The following is a 14,580-nucleotide window of genomic DNA, read 5'->3' as shown; positions in this document are numbered from 1 at the left end:
TTTGCTCTCTCCCCATCCCTAATCACTATCAAACATTAATTCTGTGACTTGTCTTTTATTGTCCATTCTTTCCCACTAGAGTGCAAATTTCATGAGTTTATACTTCCTACTGCTGGAGCCCAGGACAGTATCAAGTATATAGTAGAAACCCAGATATTATTTGTTGAATTAATGTAATGTTGAATGAAATTAAGCTAGAGAGGTAATTAAAGGTAAAGAACAGGTAAAACTGTGTGAGACTAACGAGGACTTCCCAGAATAGGTATGCTTTGAATTAAAATGGGCGGGGGGAGGGCGAGGGATAGGAGGTGGCGCGCAGGTACAAAACAAGAATTTAGGGAATCACTCGTTCATCTCCGTCTTTTTCACTAGATTATGAGCTCCTTTTGGGCTGGAGCCAGGTTTATCAGCACCCAGCCTAGAACGCTTCACATTGTAGGCGCTACATAGGTATTTGCTGAATTACTGAGTGTGGATGCGCAGAAGGGTTTTATTAATTCGGCGGCTTCCCGGTCAAAGAAAAGCGAGGAGGTCCGGCGACTCAGATTCGGTTTCGGACCGCGAAGAACCCAGTCTGAACGCTGCGGCAAAGCGACTGCGCATTGCGGCCCCTCCTTGCGGGGCTGGAGGACGCCGGCGATCCCTGCGCACGCATGCGCGCTGCATTCTTCCCGCCTCCAACAAGATGGCGGAGGCCAAGTAGCAAGGGGGCGGAGTGTGGCCGCCGGAAACCCGGCCGCTGCTGGGGGGTAGCTGCGGGCGAAGGCCCGGGAGCAGCGGGCCGAGGCTGGCAAGATGCTGTGCCCGGGAAGCGTCGTCAGTTACTGCTGAGGAAGGTGAAGCACAGAGCTGCCTTCCCGGACTCCCGGCGCCCCCTATGTACGCCTCTCTGGGCTCGGGTCTGGTCGCCGCTTCGCGTGCTTCTGCACCACCTTCTGCTCTCGGGTCCTGGAGCTCCGGCAGCGGCAGCGGCTGTGTACCGCAGGAGAGCAAGCGCCCAAGCGGCGTCCGTACTTCTTGCCGCGGGGCGAGCGTCTGGCAGGTGAGTGAGACGCAAGCATTGACGTCTTTGGCCCGCCGTTGCTCCAGACCCTAATGGTGCTCGGCCGGACTCTGCCGCTCTCTTGTCTCCACGTCCCACCCCCTCCCCGCCCTGCGCCCCCTTTCAGGCCTCCAGTTGGACCCTGGCTTTGCAAGCCCTCCATTCTCACACCGTGCGAGGGGGTCGCGACGCCTGCCGCCCTCCGCACCTTTCCTGGCTCCTGGTGAAGCTTCACCGGTCCAAGCGGTCTCTCCTTCGCGTTAGGTGGGTGGGTCGTTGCCCCTCCTATTTTAGTCGCCTCCCCATCTTCCTGGTTTCGACTCTCTTGCTTCCTTTAAAAGTTTAACTGTCTGGGAATAATACCCGGTAGTCTCGTATATAGTTACAAAGAAAAAGCTTCACCTTGATGAAGGAGACAAGTCCCCAGGAGACGGGTCGTTTGAAGAGTTGGACTTCTTGGCCCATTGAACTCCTGCAAAGTAGAGAATGGTGCCTGTGATGCAAATGATTGTTCATGGAAATTAATCTCTGACTATAGTAAACCTCTGGTCTCCGAACTTTTAAGGCGGGGGCTTACGTTTTCTAGATCTAGTGAAAGAATTGGGAAGTGTTCGTTTTTAAAAAGAAGGCTTTGTGAATGTAAGATATGTAATAGCACAAGAAAGTTTAAGTGATTTATTCTTTCATTCAGTGTTCGCTTAAATTGCCCAGTGAAGCTTTAGAATCCCGTATTGTACAAGCTTTTGTTTTATTTAGAAGGGACTAAAATGGAGAAGGGCTTTTTAAACTCAAAACTTCTCAAATTTCTTGGATTCTCGATTGTTGCTACTACTTAACAGTCGCTATAGGACTTGATATTTTCTGCAAAATTTAGGCTGTGCCAGTCTCAGTTCTCCCTCTTTCGTTACTGGGGCAAGGGTACTCAGAATTAATGGTGTAAGAAACTGTCCTAAATAACCTGGTATCTTGCCAAAGTTTGTAAGTGCAAACTGCAGGATTGAAATGGCAGTGGAGGAAGTTGCCATTTCTGTTTCTCCCATATTTTCTGTCTTTCTGCAGTTATCTCAGTTCTGTCCTCCTAAAGGGCTTCGTACTCGGACTGGCTTCCCTCCTAGTAAAAAGATGGCTATCAGCAACGTTCATGTGATAGCCTTTGTCATTTACTTCCAAAGGGAGAGAGAGAAGTAGTTGGATAATTTCTCAAGAGCCCCAAAGTTGTAAAAATGAGATTAAAGATATAAATAATAGCTTCTCCTTTGCTATTGCAAATGGGTGGACTACTTTATTAACATTAAATTGAGTAATATCATTTTGTTGAAGCTATCCTAGGTGCTCTCCCAAGTTATTAAAGCACAAACTATCCTTGTCCTATTGGAATTCTGTACTAACAATCTTTAATATGTGGGTTGTATAATTGGCCTGATAGATTTGTTTACTTTTCATTCTGCCTCATGACATACAATCTCTCTTTCCCGTTGCTGTAGACTTTTACCTCTTAATGAATTTCCTTTTTTTAAATTTTTTTTAAATTTCTTAAATTTAGAGATAGAATTGTTTAGTTCAAAATAAGGGGAGATATTTTTATGTTTGATTTCTGTATGGGCTGGTTCATTCATTTGTTTGTTTTAGCCTTCATTTTTCTACAATCAAGGACTGTATGTTTTTTGAGGGGGTTATCTCAATTCTGCGCTTTTGGCTGAAGGGATAGTAGGACTGCTGAGCTCCAGTCAATGGCTCTCTGCCTCTGGGAAAATAATTTGAAGGATTCTGTCAAAACACATCTCTGTTTACAAACTGTTATTAAAATCTCTTACTCTTTCACTCTTAGGGAACCTGTTTTCTCCCTCTCACACAGTCTTTATGAACCCCCTCTTTCTCTCTTCATCCAACCCATTAGCCTACTGCTGATTTCATTTGCCTCTCTAAACCAGGATCCCACTGTCATCAATTTTTACTAAGCTCTCACTGATGCCCTAGAATGCTTTATTTTCTGTAGATTTACCTTTCTAGTCCCCAGTTCAGAATAAGCCTCATCACTAGCTCTTTCAGTGTGACCCCTGAGCTCCTGAAGGATACAAGAGACAGTTATGTGTGGACATTGGTTAGTTTTCATATCAGTTGGTGCTCTGCTCTCTGCTGGGTCGTTAGTGCTGATTGTGTTCCTTTCTGTCTCATTTCCTGAAGGATTTTACAGCAAATAACTTGATCTCTTCCTTTCCTGAGAAAAATCTCAACTGTCTGAGGTATATTCTTTTCTATCCTCAGTATCATTTCCTTATTTACTCCTATCTCAGAGGAAGAAATGTCCTTCCCCCTTTTCAAGAGTAGTCCCCTCCAGATGTGTCCACAATCATCCCTGCCTGTCTTTCTTTCTGTAGAACTGTCTTTATCATTCCTTCTTCAGTCTCTCCCTCTCTAGCCTATGTATATGCTTCTATGTCAAGGCTGCCAAATACAGTGTTGTGTGCTGTACAACTCAGGGAAGCCAGTCTGAATTTTGAGCCTGCTGTGCCATTGTATTTTTATTCTTTAATTCCAGGAGCCTGGTGTAGTAGGAAGAACATTGACTTTTGAGCCAGATAAATCTGGGTTTGAAGTCTGTTAAAACCACTTAGTGGCTATGTGGCTGAGGGCAAGTTACTACTCACTTTATTCTTTATCTATAAAATAGAATATTAAACTTGCTTACAGAGTCATAATTGAAGGAGTTTAACTCATGTTTAATGTCCACCCAAATGTTTGGTACATTATGGAGTTCCTAATAAATATAAATTATTCTTTCCTTTGCACTCTGACTTCCTTTGCCATTTCAGCACTGAAATTGCTACTTTAAAAGTCACCTATGACCGGGGCACCTGGGTGGCTCAGATGGTTAAGCGTCTGCCTTCGGCTTGGGTCATGATCCCAGGGTCCTGGGATCGAGCCCCACGTCCGGCTCCTGGCTCAGCGGGGAGCCTGCTTCTCCCTCTGCTTCTCCCTCTGCTTCTCCCCCTACTCGTGCTCTCTCTTGCTCTGTATCTCTGTGTCTTGAATGAATAAATAAAATCTTTAAAAAAAAAAATTGTTTAAAAGTCACCTATGACCTCCTAATCACCAAATCTAATGGTCTTTCCTCTTGTTATCCTTGGTTTCCTAAGATCATTTGTGAAATATACTCTATAGGAATAAGATTATCTGATTTCTTTGTTCTTCTGCCTTGTATGTCCTGATTCTCTTACGTCTCTGAAAGTTTTTTAGCATTTCCTGCACTTCTTCCCCCAAAACATAGCGGTTCCTACATTAGTTAGGATGCAAACTAGATTTAAAAGCAAAAAGAGGGAGGAAGGTGAAGATGGCGGCGGCTGGAGCGCGGGTCCTGGGAGTCCGATGGCTGCAAAGGGCAATCTGGACCGTGGTGCGGTTGGGTGCACGGACAGCAACGCACATTACGAAGGACATGCTCCCGGGGCCCTATCCCAAAACCCCGGACGAACGGGCCGCCACCGCCAAGAAATACAGTATGCGGGTAGAAGACTACCAACCGTACCCGGATGATGGCATGGGGTGTGGCAACTACCCGAAGCTCCCTGACCGCTCACAGCAGAAGAGGGATCCGTGGTAAAACTGGGACCACCCAGACCTGAGGTTGAACTGGGGTGAACCGATGCACTGGGACTTTGACATGTGTATCAGGAACTGTGTGGACACATCCCCCACGCCTATTTCCTGGAATCTCAGGTGTAAGCCCCTCCTCGGCTTCGTGGCCTTCATGCTGTTCATGTTTTGGGTGGGGAAGACTTACCCCACCTACCAGCCTGTGGGGCCAAAGCAGTATCCTTATAATAATCTGTACCTGGAACGAGGCAGCGATCCCACCAAAGAGCCTGAGCCAGTGGTTCATTATGAGATCTGAGGTGGCTTCATCAGCTTTGTGCTCCTGAACTGACTCCCTCATTTCTAGAGATTTAACCTTAATGAAATCCCTAATAAAACTTAGTGCTGTGGTAAAATAAATAAATAAATAATAAAAGCAAAAAGAATGTATTGGCTTATATAATTGGCAAGTGCATAGATAGAATTGTCTTCAAGAATAGGCTTATGTCATTGGGGCTGAAGTTCCATTTTTCTGCTAATATCTCAACTTTGTCCTCCTGTTTGGGCTTTATGCTCAGACTGGCTTCCCTCCTAGTAAAAAAAATGGCTATCAGCAATGTTCATCTGATAGCCTTCTTTATTTCCAAAGGGAGAGAGAAGGATTCTCTTCTAGCCTTTTCCCCAAAGTCCTAACCCCTATTCTGATTGAACAAATGGAGAAGGTCATGCTGCCAAGTCTGTCACAATATCTTTGTCAAAAGGGGTGAAATTATTCTAATTGGCCTAACTGGTGGATGAACCTCATCTAAAATGACAAGAGGTAACCAGTGTACTTAAAGGTCTCTGTGCTTTTCACTGTGTTCTCTTGGTGGTTGTATCCTATTTTTAATGATATAAATCATCATTTTTGTGTGGATGTTTCTCCATTCTGTAACTTGACTTCCCACCTACATTGCTTGCTGTATATCTCTTATCTTAGATGTACTATCATAAGCTTACCTCATACCAAACAGAATCAAATCGAATTTGATTTTAATCCACCTACGCTCACCTATTGTGTTTACATGTGTATGTGTGTATATGTGTTTCCCTTCCTTCTAATTTCTCTTTTGTAAACACCTTTCTCCCAGCCACCCACACTAACCCTGCAGTCGTCTTGGTTCTCCCACTTTCAGCAGCTGTCAAATCTTGAATATATCTTCTATTAGTTTGGCCTCAGATTACATAATATCGACCAAGAGTAAACAGTATTTCACGTAAAAAGAAGTCCAGAGTTGGAGGATTACTGGTCAGTCAGTGTAGTGTTATATCAAGGATCTAGGTGCTTTTCTTCTTTATCCTTAGTGTGCTGATCTTTGTGCTCAGGCTCATCCCCTTATTGTTGCACATTACTCTTTCTGCTCCAGACATCACATTCTCACACAGCCACCAAAGATAGGAGGAAGTTTGCCCTCCAATCTCTTGATTAGGCAGATAAACCTTTCACAGAACCCCTATGTCAGATGTCATCCTGGCATGTTCATGTCCTACTTGCCAGGGGGAACCATTATCTGGCATTTCAGTCTAGGAGGAAGTTAGGTGAATGACTGAAGGGAAGGTGACCAACAATATCAGTGACATGTCTCTATAGTATTTTATGGAAAAGTAAGTTTAAGTAAGTAAGAATTTCCCAATAGTAGGAGCAAACTTACAGCACTGCTTACCCCAAGAGTTGATATACACTATACATAGGATTTTGGCCAAACATTGAGATAGTCATAAATGACTGATTAAAATTGGATTATGTAAAATTAAGACATTTGAGTGATGTATCCCTGTTCTCCTAAGGTTGATGTTTTTCTTTTCTTTTTTTAAATTTAAATTCAATTAACATATAGTGTATTATTAGTTTCAGAGGTAGAGTTCAGTGATTCATCAGTCTTATATAACACCCAGCGCTTCATTACATCATGTGCCCTCCTTAATGTCCATCACCCAGTTACCCCTAAGGTTGATGTTAAGTACATACATTTATGTGTACCTGGTGGAACCACTGAGGCAAATGGGTACATATAAAACTATTAGAAAATAGATTTGTTTTGCCCCTTGGGGGTGGAGGCATTTGGAAAATATATAGGGACATTTTTGGTTGTCACAGTGTTTGTGAGGGCCTACTGACAATTAGTGGGTAGAAGTCACATATACTAAAAGTCCTGTGATGTCTCCCACAAAACAAGATTCATCTCTTCAAAAATGCCAGTAGTGGTCCTACACCTTGAAATAAGCAAATGCTTTGCTTTTCAAAAGAATTCATAGACATTCATTTGTATTCTTATATTGCAAGTGACAGAAAACAAAATTCAAACTGCTTCAACAATAAAGGGAATGATTAGATCTTGTAGCTAAACTTTATCTAAGGCTTTATCCAGCCTGAAATCATCAAGGACTTGGCTCAGTTTCTCTGTGATCTGTTCAGTTCTGTCATTCCCCTTGTTTTGGTTTCATTCTAAGGCCAGCTTATCTCATGGTAGCAAATTACTGTAGCACTTTAAGACTTAAAACCCTCATTTCACATGTAAAGTAAACTGAAGAATACCTTGTTATTTGATTTTGCGAGTATTTGTTGAGTTATCATCACTACTAAAACTTTCCCTCAACACCTACCCCTAAAATGTGGATTACTTCCCCTGTTATGGTACAATTTTATAATCTATATTTGTATTTCTAGTATATGTCATATTCTGTAAGTATTATTTTTATATGTCTCAATGCATTATCTTGTCTTAATTATTTTTGTATTCTTAATGTCTAGAATACTCTGGCTAAGAGGTACACAGTAACCATTTATGGAAAGAATTAATGAATGGCATAGGAAGGATGTGAGAAGGGATAATTATAAGAAGGCTCCATCCCTTAGTTGTTATTGAACCCTGAATTATGTACATTGTACTCCTTCTGCCACCAAAGCATGTATATAATGCTTTTGTGATTAATAGAGTATTATAAATTCATTTGAAAGCCTTACTGAATTCTAGTAGTGTTTTTTCATTATTTTCTCAACAAAACTAAAAGCAATTACCATCATTCATCCAGTGAATATTCTTGGGGTCTGCTGTGTGCACATAATGTGGCAACAATAGTGAACAAAATCGAGCCTCTGCTCTGTCTGAGCATAAATGTTGGTTAAAGATGCTGCCAATAAACATTGTCCATGTGAACACACACACACAGACACACACACACACGGTAGTTAATAGGCTTTGACATAAATAAAACAGTTTTAGTGGATAAAAGAGTAACAGGATGTTACTTTAGATAGGTTGGTGAGGGAAGGTCTTTTTGAGAAGCCCTTTGAGCTGAGAGACCTGAAGGAAGTGATGGGAGTTAGCTGTGGAGCTATCTGAGGTAAAATGTTCAGGTAGAGGGAGCGGCACCTTCTGAGATGGAGGTGTGTTTGGCATGTTGGAAGAACAACAGGGAGGCCGGTGTGGCAGAAATAGAGTGAGTGAAGGGGAGGACAGGCAGAGGCTAGATCAGGTAGAGCATTGAAGGTCGTTTGAAGACTCAATTTTACTCTGAGTGAAATGGAAATCATTAAAGTGTTTTAAACATGGGAATATCCAGATTTGACTTGTTTTTTGTTTGTTTGTTTGTTTTTTGGAGGATCACTCCAACTTTTGTTGAAAATTGAAGGCAAGAATGGAAGCAGGAAAACCAGTTAGGAAAATCTTACAATAATCTAGGTTGGAAACGTGCTACTTGGAGAAGGTAGTAGTGTTAGGGGAGCAAAGAAGTGGTCAGATTTGTGATGCACTTAGAAAGTAGAGAGGCACCTGAGTGGCTCAGTCAGTTAAGTGTCCAGCTCTTGATTTTGGCTCAGGTCATGATCTCAGGTTCAGGAGATCAAGCCCCATGTCGGGCTCCACACTCAGCCTGGAGTCAGCTTGAGATTCTCTCCCTCTGCCCCTCCCTTACTTGCACTCTCTTTCCCTCTCTCTCTCAAAATAATTAAATAAAATCCTTAAAGAAAAAAAAGTAGAGTAATTAGGATTTACTGATGGATTAGATGTGAAGTGTGAGGGAGAGAGAAGTAAAGGATGACTCCCCAAGTTTTTCAACATGAGCAACTGGGTGAAAGATGGCATATTTTACTGAGATGGGGGCTGTGAGGTAGTGGGTAGGTGGAAAACAGATTTGGAGATGTAAATCAAGAGTTTTGTTTTGGATGTGGCTGTTTGAGATACCTGTCAGATTTCAAGTGGAGACGTTGAATAGGCATATCTATTAGGAGTTCAAGGGAGAGGTGGAGCTGGAGGTTTATGTTTGGAAGTTATCAGTGTATAGATGGTATTTAGGGCCATCGGACCAAATGAGGTCACCTAAGGAGTGAGAATCAGATTCATGAAACATTTTGATATTAAAAATGGTTTCTTACATTAAAGAGTGGGAGCCCACTGTGTTAGATAGTAATGGTTACAGCATTCAGAGTATGGAGAGGATAATGAGTAATTCTTGGAGAAAGAAGCAGGACTCAATCCAGGCTCAAAGAATAGAAAAGATAGAAAAGTCTTTTTCCTTCTCTCATTCCAAGCACAGTGCGTGGCATATAGTGAGCATTCTACAGGTGCTGGTGAATGAACAAAAAGCACTTAGGCTGGGGAACAGCTCGAGCTGAGATTTGGCAGCAGGGAAGGCTAGAATATTTTAAAAGAAAATCAGAGAACTAGAGGAAAAAAGTTTGTGCTGGCAAGTAGTGAAAAGTAGGATTGGGTTAGTCTATTAAAAGTTTTAAAATGTAAAATGATAGTTATGTTTAACTCTATGACCTAATAGTTTTCAGTTCTGTTTCTATTGTTTGCACGGTGCCTTTAGTTCCTTGCTTCTAACAGATGCTCAGTAAGTACTGAGTAAGTGAATGTAGAATTCGCAAAATGTAAGATTTATCTCTACTGTGTTCTTTCAAGTATACTGGAATGCAAACTGTTAAGTCATATAGGGTTGATCTTACATTTGCTTCAATTTATTATTATTTCTAATGATAAGCATTGAACGCATTTATACTTTATGATTGATAACAGATTACTTGAGACATACCTCACAACTGGTCAGAAAATACCAGGATATTGGCAAAACTGAGGTTGAAAATGGTTACTCAAGAAAGTGAGGAGCCATAACAAATCTTTTATTCAGAGACTAACAGTTATTTTGCTTTTACAGAAATGACTGCTTGAAGCCTGTTTATAGATCATTTTCTCTTTTCACTGTTAGAGCAAACTGGTTTAGAATTATGGCCAGAAAACTAGAGATGATATATCTTTGGAGATCTAATTATTATTATTTTTAAGGCTATAGATTTAAAATACTAAATATAATTAGAAATTATTATAAATGATTAGCAAATTATAGACTTAAACAGTTTAATTGTTAGAAAATAGTTTACCTGAATAAAATCATACTGAGATAAAAACTGATTGAAATTTTAGTTACATTTTGAAGTAATTAAAATAAGATACATTAGGTTTGTGATTATTTTCTTCAGTTCTTATATACCCCATTATTAAAGCTTTATATGATCATTACAGGAAATTCAGGAAATAAAAGTACAGATAATATCCATAAGCTCATCACATAAAGAAAACCAGTATAGCTTTATAGCCCTCTGTCCCTCCTCATTTTGTCTTTTTTCTGTGCCTAAGATATATCCCCCATTAGTCATACTGTTTGTGTGTATATATTTCCAATTTAAAAAAATTAGGGTATGTACATTTCTTAGACTCTTTTGTAAATCTTAATTTTTATTGACTGTATAATAATCCCATTGTAAGAATTACTTTTCTTAACTGTTCCCTGTAGTTTAGTTGTTTTCCATTTTATTTTCATGTGTGCAATGAACATCTTAGCACATAATGGATTTCTTTTTCTCTTTATCTTGGCCTTTTTCCTTAAGATGGGTTCGTAGATAATAGAGTTACTGGATGATAGGCTGCAAACATCTTTAAGGTTAATAATGCATGTTGCCAGATTGTACAATGTCTTATAGGCCCAATAAATGTTAGTTGGTTTGAAATTAATCATAATGGGGGAAAAATTAGGACCTACAGAGTTGCTGAGCTTTAGTGATAGTCTTAATCAGCCTTTTGTTCATCTCCAAGTATTTCTTTTTTTTCTACAACACATATTCTAGATTGTACATAAAACATAAAATGAAGAACTTAATACGTTATTGTAAACACACATGAATTTATTACCCAGGTCAAGAAATAGAACACTGCATCATCCCAGGGCTGCTCTCCCTGTCTTGTTCCTGATCTCAGAGAGAAAGCTTTTAACATTTCACTCCCAAGTACATTTGCTGAAGGTTTGTTGTTTTGTTTTTGTTAAAACTTTTATCACATTAAAGAAGTTCCCTGCTCAAAATCAGTCTACAGAAATCTGTTGCGTTTCTGTACACCAATAATGAAGCCACAGAAAGAGAAATTAAGAAAACCATCCCATTTACAATTGCACCAAAAAATAGTAAGATACCTAGGAATAAACCTAACCAAGGAGGTGAAAGACCTGTACTCTGAAAACTATAAAACACTGATGAAATAAATTGAAGACAAAGAAATGGAAGAACATTCCATGCTTAAGGATTGGAAGAACAAATATTGTTAAAATGTCTTTACTACCCAAAGCAATCTACACATTTAAAGCAATCCCTATCCAAATACCAACAGCATTTTTCACAGAACTAGAACAAACAATCCTAAAATTTGTGTGGAACCACAAAAGACTTGAATAGCCAAAGCAGTCTTGAAAAACAAAAGCAAAGCTGGAGGCATCACAATTCCAGACATCAAATTATATTACAAAGCTATAGTAATCAAAATAGTATGATATTGGCACAAAAATAGACATATAGATTTATGGAACAGAGTAGAAAATCTAGAAGTAAGCCCACAATTATGTAGTCAATTAATCTTCGACAAAGCAGGAAAAGCTATGCAGTGGGAAAAAGACAGTCTCTTCAACAAATGGTGTTGGGAAAACTGGACAGCAACATGCAAAAGAATGAAACTGGACCACTTTCTTATACCATACACAAAACTAAATTCAAAATGGATTAATATGAGACCTGAAACCATAAAAATCCTAGACGATAGCACAGGCAGTAATTTCTCTGACATTGGCTACAGCAACTTTTTTTAGATAGGTCCCCTTGCCTCAAAAGCAAAAGTAAACTATTGGGACTACGTCTACACAGCAAAGGAAACAATCAACAAAGGTAAAAGCCAACCTACTGAATGGGAGAAGATATTTGCAAATGACATGTCCGATAGAGGATTAGTATCTGAAATACATAAATAACTTACATAACTTAACACCCAAAAACCAAATAATACAATGGAAAAAATGGGCAGAAGACATAAACAGACACTTCTCCAAGGAAGACATACAGATGAGCAACAGACACTTGAAAAGATGCTCATCATCACTTACCATCAGGGAAATGCAAATCAAAACCACAGTGAAATAGCACTTCACACCTGTCAGAATGGCTAAACTCAAGAACACAAGAAACAACAGGTGTTGGTGAGGATGTGGAGAAAAAGGAACCCTTGTGCACTGTTGGTGGGAATGCAAACTGGTGCAGTCACTGGAAAACAGTATGAAATTTCCTCACAAAGTTAAAAATAGAACTACCCTACAATCCAGCAATCACACTACTGGGTATTTGCCCAGAGAATACAAAAACACTAATTCAAAGGGATACATGCACCCCTGTGTTTATTGCAGTATTATTTGCAATAGCCAAGATATGGAAGTAGCCCAAGTGTCCATCGATTGATGAATGGTTAAAGAAGTGGTATATATATACGATGAAATATTATTCAGCCATTAAAAGGAATGAAATCTTGCCATTTCCAATGACATGGATGGAGCTAGAGAGGATGCTAAGCAAAATAAGTCTGAGAAAGACAAGTACCATATGATTTCACTCATAGGTGGAATTTAAGAAACAAAACAAATGAGCAAAAGGAAAAAAACCCAAAAAACAGACTCTTAACTGTAGAGAACAAACTGATGATTACCAAAGGGGAAGTGGGTAGGGGGTATGGGTGAAATAAATGATGGGGATTAAAGAGTGCACGTGTCATAGTGAGCACCAGGTGATTAAAATAAAAACTTAAAAAAAAAAGTTCCCTGCTATATCTCATTTACTAACAATTGTGTGTTTTGTTCTGTTTGAATTTAATGCTTTCTTTTTTTGCAACTTTTCATTGCCATATGAATTTTCTCTTCGTGTGTTAATATATTGAATTTTATTTAACTGTTTAACCTAATCTGATTCTTGGGATACACCTAATTTGGTTTTACTGTATTATCTTTTTAAATTATTCCTGGGTTCAGTTTATTAATATTTTGCCTGAGAGTTTGTTTTGTATCCGTGTTCATAAATGAGATGGCCTATATTGTTCTTGTCAAGATTTGAAATCAATGTTATGCTAGCCTCATAGGGTGAATTGACCCTTATTTTCTGTTTTGGAAAAGTTTGTGTATGACTAGAATTTTATTCCTCAAATTTTTTGCTACAATCTGGCAGAGAAGCCATCTGTGCTAGGAATTTTCTTTGTGGAAAGGTTCTTAAATAATTGGATTTCTCCTTTCTAAGCCCGTTCAGTTTTTCTGTCTCTTAATTATTTTGGTAATTTTTCCCCTAAGAGGTTGTCTTTTTTCATCCAGACTTTTTAATTTACCTTCACAAAATTACATATTATTGGCTTCAGGGAAGAATTCCCTTCTTATGTCTGATATAGGCCATAAGAACCTTCTCTTTTTCCTTCATCAATCTCACCAGAGATTTAGTAGTCTTTCAAAAGAACTAAATTTTGAATCTTCCTGATCTTTTTTATTGCATGTTTGTGTTCTAGGGCACTGATTTCTGCTTTATTTCCTTTCTTCTGTTTTGGGGGGAGGGTAATTTCTTACAGTTCCTTTGTTAATTTCTTGTAGTTCACTACTTTTCAGCATTTCTTCCTTTTTTTTTTTTTTTTAAGATTCTATTTCTTTTTGAGAGAGAGAGAATGACAGAGAGAGAGCATGAGAGGGGTAAGGGTCAGAGGGAGAAGCAGACTCCCTGCTAAGCAGGGAGCCTGATGCGGGACTCGATCCTGGGACTCCAGGATCGTGACCTGAGCCGAAGGCAGTTGCTTAACCAACTGAGACACCCAGGCGCCCCAGCATTTCCTTTTAATTACGTGCATTTAAGGCTAAGCATTTCCTTCTCAACACTGTTTTAGCTAGCCATATTACTCAAATTATGGTATGTGTATTTTTATAATGCACTTAAAATGTTTTCTAATTTTTATTGATAGAAAACTTTGACTTTTGGATTAGTTGGAAGTATTATATTTCTTAATTACTAAACACATGGAGATATTCTAGTTATTTTTTAATGTTTTTGATTTCTAACAACTGTGCAAGATAATTAGAGAATACACTCTGTTTCAACGGTCTGTGATTTCACACCTTTAAAACTTGAGATCTGCATTATGACCCAGAATATTGTCTTTTTTTTCCTCCACAGTTGAGTGCAGTGTTCAGATGTTTTCATTAGGTCATGTTTGTTAATCTTATTTCAAATCTTTAGCATCATTAGTGATTTTTTTTTTTTTTTTGCTTGTATCAGTTATAAAGAAGGGTATGTTAAAATATCCCATTACGGTTGTGGATTTGATTATTTCATCCTGTAGTTCTCTCAGTTTTTGTTTTATGTATTTGAGGCTGTGCTAGTAGATGCATGGAAATGCATAGTAGTTATATCTTCTTAGTGACTTACTATTATGAAGTGTTCCTCTTTTATTTGGATAGCATTTTTGTTTCTTGGGGTTTTTTTTGCTTTAAAGTTTAGTTTGTCCGAGATTGCTATAACAACACCAGCTTTCTCTTCATTATTGCTTGCGTGGTATATCTTTATCTATTCTTTTACCTCCAGCCTTTTT

General features: G+C 39.2%; 1 protein-coding gene and 1 pseudogene across 4 annotated transcripts in view; both read left to right on the top strand.

Annotated features, from left to right (window-relative positions):
- The first annotated feature begins 780 nt into the window (after positions 1–780).
- APC (APC regulator of WNT signaling pathway) overlaps positions 781–14,580 on the top strand; it is a 132,738-nt gene continuing 118,938 nt past the window's right edge. For 2 of the 4 annotated variants that reach the window (XM_035015504.1, XM_035015495.1), the window contains exon 1: positions 783–1,042. The gene's annotated coding sequence lies outside the window, so the exon portion shown is untranslated. Of the gene's footprint in view, positions 1,043–14,580 lie in introns of all 4 variants that reach the window. The other 2 variants (XM_035015485.1, XM_035015476.1) reach the window with 2 other exon arrangements.
- LOC118017555 lies at positions 4,038–5,203 on the top strand (annotated as a pseudogene).

Source organism: Mirounga leonina, unplaced genomic scaffold, assembly GCF_011800145.1.
Source record: "Mirounga leonina isolate KUSES-001 unplaced genomic scaffold, KU_Mleo_1.0 Mir_104, whole genome shotgun sequence".
Classification (NCBI taxonomy): Eukaryota; Metazoa; Chordata; class Mammalia; order Carnivora; family Phocidae; genus Mirounga; species Mirounga leonina.
The sequence above is the reverse complement of the archived record's forward strand: the minus strand, read 5'-3'. Positions and strand labels throughout refer to the sequence as shown.